Source organism: Euprymna scolopes, chromosome 46, assembly GCF_053919585.1.
Source record: "Euprymna scolopes isolate OS-2025 chromosome 46, ASM5391958v1, whole genome shotgun sequence".
Classification (NCBI taxonomy): Eukaryota; Metazoa; Mollusca; class Cephalopoda; order Sepiida; family Sepiolidae; genus Euprymna; species Euprymna scolopes.
Window position 1 is genome coordinate 88897082 of NC_136527.1, and position 16680 is coordinate 88913761.

At 32.4% G+C, this 16680-nt stretch overlaps 1 long non-coding RNA gene across 1 annotated transcript in view; it reads right to left on the reverse strand.

Annotated features, from left to right (window-relative positions):
* Nucleotides 1-7378, reverse strand: part of LOC145271226 (uncharacterized) — a 13654-nt gene extending 6276 nt beyond the window's left edge. The window contains exon 1 of the long non-coding RNA XR_013865764.1: nt 7255-7378. This is a non-coding gene — a long non-coding RNA (uncharacterized LOC145271226). The remainder of the gene's footprint in view (nt 1-7254) is intronic.
* Nucleotides 7379-16680: the final 9302 nt, after the last annotated feature.

A 16680-nucleotide genomic window follows, 5' to 3' on the forward strand; every position in this document is an offset into this window, starting at 1 on the left:
CTTGCAAAAGTATTTGATGACACTGCAAGTAAGTCATAGATCTTTATTGATAAGAAAAAGTGAAGCAGAGGGAATAGGATGAATAAAAAAGTGATTTCACGTGAATGGCTAGTCTGGTGAAAGGTAAAGTATCCAATGCCGGTAAAATCCAAACATGCAGAATCTAAGAAAGTTAGTTAAATTTCAATTCGCGCAAGTAAAATCCAAGGGAATCACGTAATTGGAAGATGATCCTAAGTACTGTACATTCACAGATTAAAGACTATCCACTTATTTAGTGTTTCCTTTTTAAAATTAAATATGTTTTGAACTCTTTTTCAAAGTGTTTTTTAACATGTTTTATTAACTACTTGCTCATATATATATATATATATATATATATTTATTATTCAAGAAAATCAAAATTTATTCCATGTCAATGCAGGGGGAAAAAGCAGAATTCATATAGTAATCAGGGGCAGATAACTGACTTTGATTTCAATTTTTTTTTATAACGTCGGAAAGACAATTGAAACATAAAATTTGAACCAAACAATAATTTATTAGCATAATGTGTAGTTTTTAATTTTCATTTTTTTTTCCAGAAAATAATTTTTTCAAATCATGAAAATAATTTTTTCAAATCATGAAAAAATTTTTGGTGCTTGTGTACTTATTGAACCGCACTATTTTTTTTAATCGTGTTTTCAAGTTGAATTAAAGTTTTACGGTATCTTTTTTTAAATTGTTAGTTGAAACTACAGAACAATTACATAACATCCTCCTCTCCCTATGGCATTACTTCAATAAGTGCCCATATTTTAGAAGGATCATTTTTATAAAAGTTAAAAACTAAATTTGAAGAAGATCAAAAAGAATTCTACCATCGCTTATCTATGTGTGTACATACATATGTATGCATGTATGTATGTATGTATGTATGTTCGCTTTTTGTGTATGTCTGTAAAAGGATTTTTTCACTCGGTCGGCTCATTCCTTCTTAAAACTTTTTATATCACGTCTAAATCATAATATCTACGAGTTAACAATGGGGGTCCCCTGTCTTTAATTTGCTCGACTTTGAAAAGATAAATATTCAACATTTTTCGATCGCTGCATGTGCATTAAGCTTTTTCGTATAATAAAAGCGAAACTAATTCTGGCGGCATTTTTCCGGAAACGTCCGAAAGCAATCAGCTTTGATCAATATGGAGTTTCTCCTTATATCAGACAATTGCTATTCAATTTGGGCAATTTCCCCTTTTTATGGGGAGCTGGTTTTCCCCACATCTTGAGGAAACAAAAAAAAATTGAAAAATCCTGCCCTGCAGTAGATAAAATACTGTCCTGCATCCTACAGTCAAAGTTCACCTCATTAAGTACAGGCACCTGCCAAGTTTTAATACTTAAATAAATTCAAACATGTTTCCGTTACCATTTCGTGGTGGACTAGTGGTTAACGTCACACATTTTTTTCACACTTTAATTTCCAACTTTGACTCAAGGGTTTTGGGTTCGATCCTTCATACTTACCTACCAAAACTTTTTTTTATTTTACCCCCCCCCCTCCCCCAACACAAACACCCGGGTGTTTTGATTTACCTAAAACCACACACACCTCCAAACACCCGGGCAGCGCTGGGTACCCCTCGCTAGTCTGTAAAAAGTGGCAAATTTGTTTTGTGAAAATAAAATATTTTATCAATTTTTGTGATTTTTGGAATATGCCATCTTCTTTTAATGAAAAGTAGATACATGATAAAAGATTTTCTTCATTTTTATTGCCATAAGTACCAATCTGAACAAGCACTGAACTATTTTTTTAATACTTATGCACTTTTGTTACCATGCTGAAATAATAACGTTTGGTGTTTTTTGCACTTTTTTTAATAGTCTTTTCAAGTTAGATTAAAGTTTTACAATTAATTTTTTTTTTTTGTTAGTTGAAACTACATAATAGTTACAAAATGCCCTCCCCTTCCCATATTAAGAACAGCTTTCTAAATAATAACGTTATTATTTCAGTATGGTCCAATAAGTCAACCAGTACTCATATTTTAGAAGGATCATTTTATATTATTTAAAAAGTAAACTCCTTATCTGTGCCTAAATCAAAACGTAGATTTCATGAAAAAAGCTCCTTTCTTAGAACTGCACGCCTGTGGAACTCTGTTTCGCTTGCCTGTTTCCCTCCCGACTTCAACCTGGATGTCTTCAAGTCCAACACAAACAAATTCCTGATGAACCGCCCGCTTAAGTAATGAGACTTTATAAATTCTCCAATACTATTGCTACACTATCCCATTGATTACTGTACACACAATAACCCTTATCCCCGAGTGGCCCTTGGGCCTTGATAAGTGGTGAACTCCATGTAAAAAAAAAAAGAAAAAAGAATAATATTAGAATGGCTTCACATTTCACTTATCTGTAAACAGCAAATTTGCTTATGAAAGTAAAAAGCACTTGTTCAATTTTTATGATTTTTGGAATATGCTATCTTCATTCTATGACAAGAACATGATAAAAGATTTTCTTCGTTTTTGTTTTATCGTTATAAGTGCCAATCTGAATAGGCACCCAAATATTTTTCATTTTTTTGGTGGCACTTACGCACTTTTGTTACCATGCTGAAATAATAATGTTATCATTCTTAACATGGGGAAAGGAGGATGTTTTCTAACTATTCTCTACTTGAACGTAACAATTTAAGGTAATTGCGCATAAAGCCAGACACTAACTTTCAAACACGCTGGCAGGTGGCGCCTGTGTCTGCCAGTTGAGGTATGAAAACACAAAATGATACTCCTACTTTTCTTGAAAACTGTTTACTTATATATTTAGGCAAAATATTAAGATATTTTTTGTTAATATATTTTTTTTCCAAACTTATTTACATTTTGTTTTTTCAAATATAGATTTTTTTTTTTTAAATTTTATTTGCAAAATCTTTTTGGTTCTTTGCCAACAAGTACGTACTTTATGAAATCGTTGCCAAAACACATAATAGATGAAATTGTTGAAAGCCGTCCTTAACATGAGGAGGTTGGGGGTATTTATACTACGCTGGGTCACATAGTTATTAGTTCTTTCCAGAGGTAATCATTATTTAGCTTAATTTTTTTATTTTTTATTTCATGCTTCGATCATAGTTTAAAATACTGATTTCTCCCTCTGATTCTGACGACAGGTGCCCGAAAAAATGGCGTCTCCATTTTCGGTGATAAACCATAGTAGTACCAAAATGACATTGCTTAATATCCAGAAAACTATTTATTTGCGGAAAATTTAAATGCGATATTCGTTTTCAGCATACAGGAAAACTGGTAAAATCCCTTCAAAACGTACAGTGGTTATATGAGAAAATAAAACTGTGTACGCATTATAAATGTTTCTTTTCTGTGTCTTATGTTATACATTAATACATTAGGGGTCATTTCGAGTTAAAAGTTTATTTACTGCACCCATTAGAACTAGAGAAAATCATGGTTAAAATGTGTATTAGGGGTATCAGAATTTTTGTAGGAATTTTTGACACCCCTAACACGAAACTGCGAATAAAATATAAAAAAAACTCGTAATTTCTCTTTTAAAAGTGGGTTGTTTATTTTTTTTATGTATTATACTTCCAAAATAAACTATTAAAGTTGTTTTAAAAGTAATAGAAATATTTTTTTTTTTAAACAGTAATGAATTTTCCGAACTCAATATTTTTCAATTTTTAAACTTTAAAAATCTATCAAAATTTTTCTATTGATTCAATTTTTACGATATTTTCAGGGTCAATGTGAAATTTTATGCTCTTTCCAATAAAACGAATATAATATTTTAGACAAGCGTTTTTTTTTTAATTCACGCCTCCCCCATTTTCAAGTGTCTATTAAAAAGTAAATAATTAATTTACTCGCCAAAGTTTTATATATCACAAATTGAAGAGAAAAGGTCAATAAATAATATATTCAAATTTAAAAAAAAAAAGTAGTGTTCTTTAGAAATTTACCTGTAAAGTTCGAAGTTTAAAACCTTTTTTTTTTAAACCACGTTGTTTGTTTTTTCTTTTGTTTTTTTTTATGAAACCTTGGTCCTTGCTTCTTTAATTGAAAAAAAAACTAGGGCTTGAATTACATTTTTCGAGTAGTTATAAGCTTGGAAAGACAGGGGGTGGAATAATTCACGCCTCCCATTTTGAAATGTCTATTAAAAAGTAAATAATTAATTTACTCACCAAAGTGTTATATATCACAAATTGAAGAGAAAAGGTCAATAAATAATATATTCAAATTTAAAACAAAAAAAAGTAGTGTTTTTTTTAGAAATTTACCTGTAAAGTCTGAAGTTTAAAATCTTTTTTTAAAAAACACACACGTTGTTTGATTTTTTTTTAATGAAACCTTGGTCCTTGCTCCTTTAATTGAAAAAAATGAATTACATTTTTCGAGGAGTTATAAGCTTGGAAAGACGGGGTGGAATTATTCACTATTTTTCACAAAATTTCTGACACACCTAAATGTGTATATCTTGTCTAAATAACTAATGATGAATATCTAATATGGCCGACCAAACGGGTGATCAAAAAGTCAGATCGAGCGTACCGGAAAACGAAATGAGACCAAATTGACAACTGGCCTTTTTGTTTTGTTTTTTTTTTTTGCTTGAACTTTGAGCTTTTTGGATTATTTTATGTTTTATTTACTTGGTGGATATTTTTTTGGCCGTTTTTTTTGGGGGGGGGGAGAGATTATAGTTAAAGGTAAAAATATTAGAAACTTTTTTTTTTTCCAGAAAGATAAAACCCTGAATTTTATCATATAGAAAGCAGAATAATGTAAAACTTTTTCTACTATTTTTAATTAAATTTTAAATGTTAAATTTTCCCCAAAAGTTAACAATTGGCGGTTTTTGTTTTGCACAAAAAACGTATATAAATAGTTAAAAAAAAAAAAGAAGATTTTTGAAAGAATTAATTTGTTTATTTCATAACTAAGATTTAGGGTGATTTTCTATGAGAATATGCAAAAATATTATAATATAAGTACCTGGATTTCAAATAATTCCACTTATTCATATAGGCAACCAGTTACTTCGAGTCAATTTGATTGCTGTTTATATTTGTACTTGATAAGAAGCAAACTACGGAAGACCAAAAAGCCAAAAAAAAACTTGTTTTTCAGTGACGAAAATTTTGATGTATTATTAACGCTGAGGCTGGCCAGTACCAGATGGGTGACCATTTGTATTAGTTTGGTTTTTAATGTGTATGTGTGTGGGGGCCAGGCTCTCCAAAATCGGGAGGGGGGGGTCAATTTAAAGCAGAATAAAAAAAATTATTTCAGCGCGTTTGGTCCACCATAGTCAAAAGGCGGCAAACGTTTCCAAACTTGATCGAAAAAAATAATGATATTTTTAACACAAAGGGCACAATATTTATCGAATTTTTTCTTTTTTTTTGTATCGATTCTTCAAAGCATGCCCTGTTTAATAATGGTCATGGTCATGCATTATTCGGCTCGCTAAAAAGAAAATGTTAATTTATTCATCAAAGATTTTAAAATGGCCTTTTTCGTATAAATATTTAAAAAATTCTTTTTTTTTTTTTTTTTTAACTTAAATTAATTATTTTACTTAACATATTCACCGAATTTCACACTTCAAAACTCAAAAGCGGGATAATTAAACACAATCGAAGTTCTGATATTCAGACATCAAAATAAGGTATGCATTGCAAACAAGTTTTTTTTAATCTATAATCCCGTCCCTTACAACAACACAATATGTTTTGTTCAGTTTCAGATGATTATTTTAAGCATATTTGTTCCCACTTCAAAACAAGGGGGGTTTTGTAAACAAAAAAATATATATATAAATATTGTTTATGAAAAATAAGTACATTGTTATAAAGTTAATTCTTCTCTTAATAATCGCTGAAAATTTCGTATTGATTGGATAATTACCTGATTTTTGGTAGATTTTTAAAAAGACGGTCCGTCAAAAAGTACTTACCTTAGTTCCATGCCGAACACCATAAAAAAAAAAAATGAGTTCTCCCTCTCCTTACGCATGCGCAAATAACATGTTTTAGTTGCCATAGTAACTAAACGACCATGAATTTTTATCGACTTTTTTTATAAGTTTTACTGTTTATGAATATTGAAATAAATGAAATTACTAGTAATAATTTTATCGACTTTTTTTTTTAATAGCATTTTCTTTTTTAATGACGACGTTTTACTGTTTATGTCTCACTTTTATCGACTTTTTCTTTTCATTTAAAAAAAATGTAAATATAAAATGTGGGTTTGTATTACTGTACACATAGATTCGAGAAAGTTGTAAAAAAAACAAATATATAACAAATAAATGTTATCAAAGGCAAGATAAGTTATTTTTCTACCAAACTGGATATATTTTTCGGGTTTTTATTCAATGTAACATGTTTATTCAGCTCGAAAACCATACAGTGTTTACCGATGTATTGGAACATTCAAGATGGAGTCTGATTCTCTCTTTAACACGGTAAGTTTGGGAAAAGATGTTATAAATAAAAAACCGGATAAAATACTGTTAAAAACTCGCTCAATACATGTTACTGTGACATAGGTTGACATATATTCGGCGGGTTTTTAATAGTATTGTGTATAGTTTTTTTTTTATTTATAACACCTTTTTCCAAACTTACGGTGTTAAAGAGGGTGTGAGACGCCATCTTGAATTTTCGAATACATCAAACACTGTATGGTTTTCGAGCTGAATAAATATGTTACATTGAATAAAAACATGAAAAATATATCCAGTTTGGCAGAAAAGTAACTTGTCTTGCCTTTGATAACATTTATTTGTTATATAATTATTTATTGACAACTTTTTCGAATCTATGTGTTCAGTAATACAAACCCTAAAATGTAAATATAAAAAAAAAATATTACTAATAAATGTGTAGTAATTTCATTTATTTCAATATTCATAAACAGTAAAACTTATTAAAAAAAAATGTCGATAAAAATTCATGATCGCATGGGACGCATGGCAACTAAAACATGTTCTTTGCGCATGCGTAGGGAGAGGGAGAACTCAGTTTTTTTTTGTTTTTTTTTATGGTGTTTGAATTAAAACCGCTACCAGTACCCATTATTTTAAATGAAAATGTTAAGGTGGAAACCAGGTAAAAATTTACCGAAAACTTGTTTGATGGCTCATTGTTTAAAAAAAAAAAAAATAAAATAATTCTTTTTTATTTCATAAAAAATAAAAATAAAATTAATGAAACAAATTACTTACATTTGTTTTAAGTGTTCTTTTTCAATCTAAATTTTTTTTTTAATGGAGAGGAAAAAAAAAGTTTCCAAAAAAGTATTTCATTCGAACGAATTAAATTATTCGACCGGAAGTTGAAGGAAATATCAAGGGAGATAATCAAGTAATTTTGTTCCGATTTTCAAAGTGAATAGAAAAATTTTTTGGCCAATCATGAAGTTTAACTGATTCTAATTTGCTGTGACGAAGACCGGAAGTCGAGCTTCACGGCGACAGAATAATTTCCGTATTCGATTTTAACAGTTTCTATTTACTTTGTCTCCCCACGGGACAGAGTTAGACACCAGGGTCGATTTTTAATGTGGAGAAAGGAACAAAAATAAAAATTGTCTCAGTCATGAAGGATTTCTCCTCGACTGATAGAGACAAAAAATTGAATTGTAGCATCTGAAGAACAGATACTACACTTTGGGTTATATATATATATATATATATATATATATATATATATATATATATATATATATATATATATATATATATATATATATATATAGTGTTTGCTTTTCAAATTAAGTATGTTTTTAACTCTTTTTCAAAGTGTTTTTACCCTTTTTGATATGTTTTTTGGGGTTTGTATTACTGTACACATAGATTCGAAAAAGTTGTCAAAAAACAAATATATAACAAATAAATGTTATCAAAGGCAAGATAAGTTACTTTTCTACCAAACTGGATATATTTTTCGTGTTTTTATTCAATGTAACAATGTAACATGTTTATTCAGCTCGAAAACCATACAGTGTTTACTGGTGAATTAGAAAATTCAAGATGGCGTCTGACTCTCTCTTTAACACGGTAGGTTTGGGAAAAGGTGTTATAAATAAAAAACCGGATAAAATACTGTTAAAAACTCGCTCAATATATGTTACCGTGACAAAGGTTGACATATATTCGGCGGGTTTTTAATAGTATTTTGTATAGTTTTTTTTATATATAACACCTTTTCCCAAACTTACCGTGTTAAGAGGGAGTGAGGCGCCATTTTGAATTTTCCAATACATCGGTAAACACTGTATATATCCAGTTTGGTAGAAAAGTAACTTATCTTGCCTTTAATAACATTTATTTGTTATATATTTGTTTTTTGACAACTTTTTCGAATGGATATGTTTTTAAGTGTTTTTATTTAATGCAACATGTTTATTCAGCTGGAAAAACATACAGTGTTTACTGATGTATTGGAAAATTTAAAATGGCGCCCGATTCTCTCTTTGACACGGTAAGATTGGGAAAAGGAGTTAAAAATAAAAAACTATACAAAATACTGTTAGGAACTCGCTCAATATATGTTACTGTGACATAAGCTGACATATATTCGGTCGGTTTTTAACAGTATTTTGTATAGTTTTTTATTTTTAACTCTTTTCCCAAACTTACCGTGTTCAACAGAAATTCCAGGTTTGTTTTACTGTACACATAGATTCGAAAAAGGTGTCAAAAAAACAAATATATAACAAATAACAAATGTTATCAAAGGCAAAATAAGTTACTTTTCTACCTAACTACTGGATATGTTTTAATGTTTTTTATTTAATGTAACATGTTTATTCAGCTCGAAGAACATAATTTTTACCGATGTATTGGAAAATTTAAAATGGCGGCCGAATCTCTCTTTGACACGGTAAGTTTGGGAAAATGAGTTAAAAATAAAAAATATGCAAAATACTGTTAAAAACCCACCGAATATATGTCAGCCTATGTCACAGTATTGAGCGAGTTTTTAAACCGTATTTTGCCTAGTTTTTTATTTATAACGCCTTTTCCCAAACTGAATGTGTCAAAGAGAGATTCGGGCGCCATCTTAAATTTTCCAATACATCGGTAAACATTGTATGTTTTTCGAGCTGAATAAACATGTTACATTACATATAAACACTAAAAACATATCCAGTTAGGTAGAAAAATAACTTATCTTGCCTTTGATAACATTTATTTGTTATATATTTGTTTTGTTTTTTTTTTTTTTGACAACAAGTAATACAAACCCGCCTTTTATTATTATTTTTTTTTCTATCTGGCGATAGCTCAAACAATAAAGATGAACGCTGGATTTTTCTTTAAGTTTTGGTATCGATCTCAGCTCGAGCACTTTTTTTTTTTTTACTTACAAAAAGTGAATGGTTTACAAAAGAAAACACACACACAAAACACGCTTGCTCATGTCTCAGTTTCTGTATGAATTAAAATATATTTATGTATATATGCTCCGTTTTTTAGGTACGTGGCTGTAGGGATTGCATAGTCATAGTGGATGGTATATGACTTGTTTCTGTATGAATTAAAATATATTATTTATGTGTATTTTACGACATGGATATGCTGATTACATCTTTTAGTATATATAGTGAGAATGTGTGCATGTGTGTATGTGTGTGTGTGTGTGTGAGTGTGCGAGTGTGAGTGTGCATGTGTGTGTGTGCATCCGCGTGTGTGCATGTGCATGAGTGAGTGTGTGTGTGTGTGTGTGTGTGTGCAAGAGTGTGTGTGTGTGTGTGAGTGTGTGTTATCTTCTAGTATATATAGTAAGAATGTGTGTGTGCGTGCGCGTGTGTGTGTGTGTGTGTGTGTGTGTGTGTGAGTGCGAGAGTGTGTGTGTGTGAGTGTATGTGCATATGTGTGGATGAGAATACTGAAATGCTGAATGGTTTTTGGTTTCGATTCAAACTGATATCATTTTTTAAAAATTTCTTAAATCATTACTATATATATATATATATATATATATATATATATATATATATATATATATATATAATTTGGGGGGGAATTAGACTTGGAGTCTAAAGAGCAGAGTTTATTTTGATGTACTAGTAAATGTATTAATATTATTAAAAGAAAACAGTGCTCGTAATGTAGATATATAATAAGCTCAATAGGTATAGATATTCTAGAGCTATTTTAATATTGAGTAAAACGATTCATAATTTTGAATTAAAAATCAGTTTTAAAAGGAAAAACAAACAAAATCAATAGATTGTACGATCGTTTCAGAAACGATAGACAATATGTCTTGAACAATAATTTGATAAAAAGATTTTTTTATATTTAAACAAAGTCTCCTCATCAGCAAAAAAAAAATGCAGTTTATTTTGATGTCTTTAAACGCAACCTGTGGCCTCAATTTCAGTAAATTAGCACCACACACAAACACAGTCCTCATCCGGTTTAACGATCCTGATGATTGCACATGCAGACACTGTTTTTTTCCCAATTTTTTTCCCCGCATACGCATCCTCTGTTGGAACAATGGTCCATACGACGGCACATTGGACAACTCACCCACCATCTGGATTCTGCCTGAATCGACATCAGTGGTGACTATCGACACCTGTTTAGCGCTGTTATATTACAAAACTGAGCGTATGGAAGCAAGAAAGTGACAAACGAAAAGGTTGAGTTTAAAGTTTTTATTTAAAGTTAAAACGATCATGAAACGAACTGCTGAATTTGTCAGGATATGTTAGCGGCGGCGGTGGCGGCGGCGGGATATTGGTAGGAATGCTGGTCGGGTGTTGATATGAACTTGGCGACGATCTGGTGTTATTGTCAGGCTGAGGCAGAAGTGACGGCTGCGACAGGAACGTGGCTTTTGGGAAAAGATGTTATAAATAATAAACTAGACAAAATACTATTAAAAAAACCACCGAATATATGTCAACTTATGTCACATTAACATATATCGAGCAAATTTCTAACAGTATTATGTCTAGTTTATTATTTATAACACCTTTTCCCGAACTTACTGTGTTAAAGAGAGAGTTGGGCGCCATTTTGAATTTTCCAATACATCGGTAAACACTGTATGCTTTTCGAGTTGAATAAACATGTTACATTGAATAAAAACACGAAAATTATATCCAGTTTGGTAGAAGAGTAACTTATCTAGCCTTTGATAACATTTATTTGTTATATATTTGTTTTTTGACAACTTTTTCGAATCTATGTGTGCAGTAATACAAACCCGAATTTATGGATAAATTCATGTTATCGGAGGAGGAGCTAAACTCTGCTAAAAATGTCTAAACACTACTATGCCTTTGATTTGGTTTGGTCCTCTCTCTCTTCAATACATCTGATTCAACTGTATAAAGTTTTTCATTATTTCTTATAGCTAGCACTTATTTTATTACATATGCAATTGGAAGATTGCTTAAATCAGGTTCCTTCAGTTATAATCCATTTGTTTATTTTACTTTTCTAATTAAAATGTCAGTAAAAACATGATGTTCAGTTTTAACCCGTGGTTCACTACTGATGCAATTCTCTATCTATATAAAAGCCAAGTACGTCCAAGGATGGAATACTGCTGCCATATCTGGGCAGGAGCTGCTAAATACAGCCTATCCTGCCTTGACAGAGTCCAAAATAGACTTTGTGGCTTAGTGGGGGATGCCCTTTTCTCTACCCTGCAACCTCTCTCCCACAGAAGAGACGTTGCGAGCCTATCCTTGTTTTATTGTTATTTCCATGGCAGGTGCTCGTGTGAACTCCAATCTCTGGTCCCCCTCGCCAATCTTTCATGAAAAACACCTGTCTAGCTGAATCCACTGTGAAAAATTTCCCCCACTCTTTATCTGTGCCTAAATCAAAACGCGGATTCCATGAACAAAGCTTCTTTCTTAGAACTGCATGCCTGTGGAACTCTGTTCCGTCTGCCTGCTTCCCACCTGACTATAAATTGGATGTCTTCAAGTCCAATGTTAACAAATTCCTAATGAACCGCCCCCTTAATTAAACACTTCATCAAATCTCCACACTAACGTAATGTACTTGCAATAACCCTTATCCCTGAGTGGCTTCCGGGCCTTGATAAGTGGAGACTACTGTGCAAAAAAAAAAAGAAAAGAAAATTTGTCGTTTTGATGAAACAGCAGTTTCATCCAAACGACAAGGTGGACTAGCAAATTCACAAGTCATCCAGTTTAGTTATTTCCTCGAAAACAGTTATCCCCACTTAAAAAATAGTGAGATTTCTAATTTAATTGCCAAGGAATTAATTAGTATTTGGCAAGCAGTTAATCCACAAATACCCTTGTTAAGGTAACATTATATAGGACAGATATTCAATATATTTTGCTATAAGAGGGCCAAACAGATTGACAGGAAATCTTTTGCAGCAACCAAAGTTGCTAGACTGTTTGATATATTTTCTTGTAAACTTCCTGTCTTGAGACGTGATGACTTTGCAGTAAAGTGCAAGAAAGAAAATTGTCAAACAAGGCACATAGTCTGCACTTGTCCTCCTATCAAGGAGATAAAATGAATTCTATAGATTCGTCTGAAATTATGTTTCTTTTTTGTGGAAAATAAAAAAATATATTGGTATTTATTATGTAATCTGGCTCTATTATTAAACATGCAAACTTTGCAATTTTCAGGTTCCACTAGAAGAACTGCCATTTACAGCAATTTTTATATTAATTGATGGAACAACAAGAAGCCTTACAACATTTACTGGTCATTTGGGGAAACTTTGTATCAATAATTATCAAGATTTGCCTCAAGTAGAATGCTAAAAAAATTAGTGTCCCTCCCGATCATCATTATCTGACAGCAGAAGAAACAAATAATTTAAGTGTGAAGACCAGAGGTTACTTTTTGAGTATGCTGTTGGCATTTCCCGAGGAGAAGTTAACCTAAGATAAGCAGCTTAAAAAATTGGGCCCTTGAATCAAGCAAGATGGATAACATAAGCCACAAGATTAATGTGTTTATGGACCAGAGGTGTCTATCCTCAAACACTATGATAAATTAAACATTCTGGTCAAATTAATCATCCAAGTGTGAGCAGTTAGTTGGTTTGAGATCAAAACCGACAATAATTTTTTTACCAACAACAGTATATTTTAATATGATTCAGAGAACAAAACAGTTAACTGAAATCCAAATTACTGTTTTAAACAGTTCAAAATATAGTTTTTTTGCACTAAATGTCATAATATTGATGATAAACTCAGATGAATTGGATGTGAGAGAAGAGGGCATTCAAACGATTTTGTCCATTAGGTAAATAAATATTTATCCATTAAAATTTATTAGTTTTCTTAATTTACCCAAAACAATAGTTAGATCATATTACATTGCAAAAATATAAAACAATAATTGTTTTCAAATAATTGTTTTGTTTTTCTGTCGTTTTTTTTTTTTCAGAAATAGTGAACAACTAAAAAAAAAAGACTAAAAATAAGAGTTTTCAAATAATTGTTGGGTTTTTTTTGTGTTGTTTTTTCCAGAAATAGTGAACAACTTAAAAAAAAATGAAAAAGATTACTGCTATCAATTTTGCAGCCACACACTGGTCAAATTTGATTAATTTTTCTCAAAAAGTTGTATATGGGCAGGAAGCAAGGCATAGACACATTATTACAAAGTCATTGTGCCAGCAAATTAGACCATTTTCCTCAAAAGGAAATTATACAGAACAATTTAGTTCTATTATAAGTTTATATTATTGTGTTTGATAAAAAAATTAAAATACATGGTTATGTAACTTGTATCAAGTTGTTATATTGTGTAATACATCTCCACATATCTTTTTGAATTGTGAAGTTTAAAAGACTTAGTTGTTAATTAGCTTTTTTTACAACTTTTGTTTAATCAACGCAGTAAAAGTTCAGATATTTTGCTAGTTGTGATTCATAATTAAAATTATAATTCATGAATTTATTTTTCTTTCAATGTATTTCATATAAATATATCAATTTTAATTGAATTTTTTATAAAAATAGTGAAATTTCAAAGTCAGTGTTGTGAAAAATGTTATGAAAAAGAAGGATTTTTCAGCATTTTTCTACACGATTTTTAAAATTAAATGCTCAATTTTCTGTTCAAGATAGGAATCTAATTTTTGGTATATGTTCTTATCACATCAAATCCAAACTATCATCACCAGTGCCATGTTCATTTTCTGAAAAAAGTTGCAAATCGACCTGCCCTACTCTTATGAGCCTATCAGAGAGAAATGGTTTAGTGAGTGAGAAAACATTTCCAGTTATACCATAGCTGGAAATCTTGTGAAGTATGCCTTTGTGCCATACCTTGTCAAAGGCCTTTGATATGTCAAGAGCAATTGCCCTAGAAAGGAAGCCTTTGCCAAGAGATTCGCTAATACTATGAGATATAACCATTAGCACATCTGCGGTAGATCTAGCAGAACGGAAACCATATTGTGTGTCACTAAGAATGTTATTTCTGCTGAGGTGGTTGACTATTTCTGTATTTAATATGGATTCCAGCAACTTACTCATGACACACAGGAGACTTATTGGTCTGTACTTAAAGGGAGATGACTTATCACCTGAATTCTTAAATACAGGGCATACTGATGAAGTTTTCCAGGGTGTTGGGAAGCACTTCTCCTTAAGGCAACGCTTAAACAGTTTTGTAAGTATGGGAGCAAGTTCTGGTTGAAGCTTTTTTAACACTATAATTGAGATGCCATCAGGGCCAGTAGCTTTACTGGAATCAAGGTTCTTGATTAGCTTGGCGACCTCATGCACAGATATTTGTATGTTACCTAGAGTTCTGTGTTATAGGAGGAATGGGAGTTGATGGCCTTTGTCACATCGGGTAGAATTAGCTGCAAAGTTCTTGGCAAATAGTTTGGCCTTGTCTGATGCTGACGAGATGACCTCTGGTCCGTTGATAATGGTTGGGATAGAACGCACACTTCTGTTCAGGATCCTATTTGTTATTTGCCAAAACTGGTGGGAACCAAGCCACTGATCAGCTACTTTGGATTTAACGGACTGAGCATATAGCTCTCTTGCATTTTTTATTACTCTTTTACAGTGGTTGCTGGCGTTCCTGAAAGCAGCTTTAGTCTCAGTGCATCTATTACGTTGGTAGTTATGGAAAAAGTGATTTCTGTGCACAATGGCAGCAGCACATTCTGGGGAAAACCATGGCTGGCTGTTAGGTTTTTGTTGGAATTTTTTCGATGGTATGAATTGGTCTATGCCTACAATTAACCATTCGGTCAGGTCTGATACTATAGAGGACACATCCTTTTTAAACATGGAATGCAGAGGTAAATCAGATATGAATGTACGGAAGCTATCCCAGTCAGCCATGGAGTATCAGTATACAGTACGGTGGAGGGGTACGTCTGGGGACTTATTACATTTCATTTTTATCTTAACTGATACGACGGAGTGGTCAGAGGATCCTAGAGGAGAAAGAGCGGAACATGAACATAGCTCAGGGGAAGTTGAGAGAAAAAGTTCTGGAAGGCTTTGGTGTTCTGCTGACTGGAATATAGGTGGGGTGGCGATGGGGAAAGAGGAGTAGTATTATGATTTGGGTGGCAGCGGCTGCGACGACAGCGGGAGCGTTGTAATCTTAATAGCTGTTGTCGCTGATGAAGGATTAATAATTAATTATTAATTATAATTAATTAATGAAGTTCACAGCTTAACACGCTGAGCCAATCTGCCTGCTTGTTGAAAAAGCTGTCGTGTTTATCATGAAACCCATTGGCATGATAGTAAACGACCAGGCATTTTTTTCTTTTAAAAGGAGTCACCACTTATCAAGGCTCGGAGGCCACTCGAGGATAAGGGTTATTGAGTGTACAATAATCAATTGGATAATATCGTAGTAATCGTTAGTAATGGAAATTTTGTAAATTGGATTACCTAAGGGGGCGGTTCATCAAGAATTTGTTTATGTTGGACTTGAAGACAACCAAGTTGTAGTCAGCTGGGAAGCAGGCGAATGGAACAGAGTTCCACAGGCCTGCAGTTCTAAGAAAGAAGCTTTGTTTTGATTTAGGCACAGATAAAGAGTGGGGAAAATTATTGACAGTGGTTTCAGCAAGACGGGTGTTTTTCATGAAAGATTGGCGAGGAGGGACCAGAGATTGGAGCTCAGATGGAAATAACGATAAAAAGAAGGCAGGCTCGCAAAGTCTTTTCTGTGGGAAAGAGAAAAGGGCACCCTCCCCCCCCACTAAGCTACGAAGTCTATTCTGTAGTCTGTCAAGCAATTTGCATTAGATTGCTTAGACCATTCTGCCAACTCATGTGTGGCCCAATATGTTGATGCACCGGTTCTCACTAGATCACCAAAAATAAGCAACGTTGAGCCTGGCCAGTATTAGATGAGTGACCATTCGGGAAGGCTAGGTGCTGTATGTACCTTTTGGGAAGGTCGGGAGTGGGGCCAGCACCTTCACCCTGAAAAAAAAGAACTCCTCGCTACAAAAGCATCTACAAATTTGTGGACACCTCAAGGCTATTGAGGGATAGGGATTCTGCCAACTTATTGTTCAAGCAATTTCCTTCACCTTTTTCGAGTGACTCAAGTTGATGTAATACTTCAGTTGAACAAGGACATCCGTTCATACCTCTCAAACACAGGTGGTTCATTTTTTTTTTTTTTTCAAAC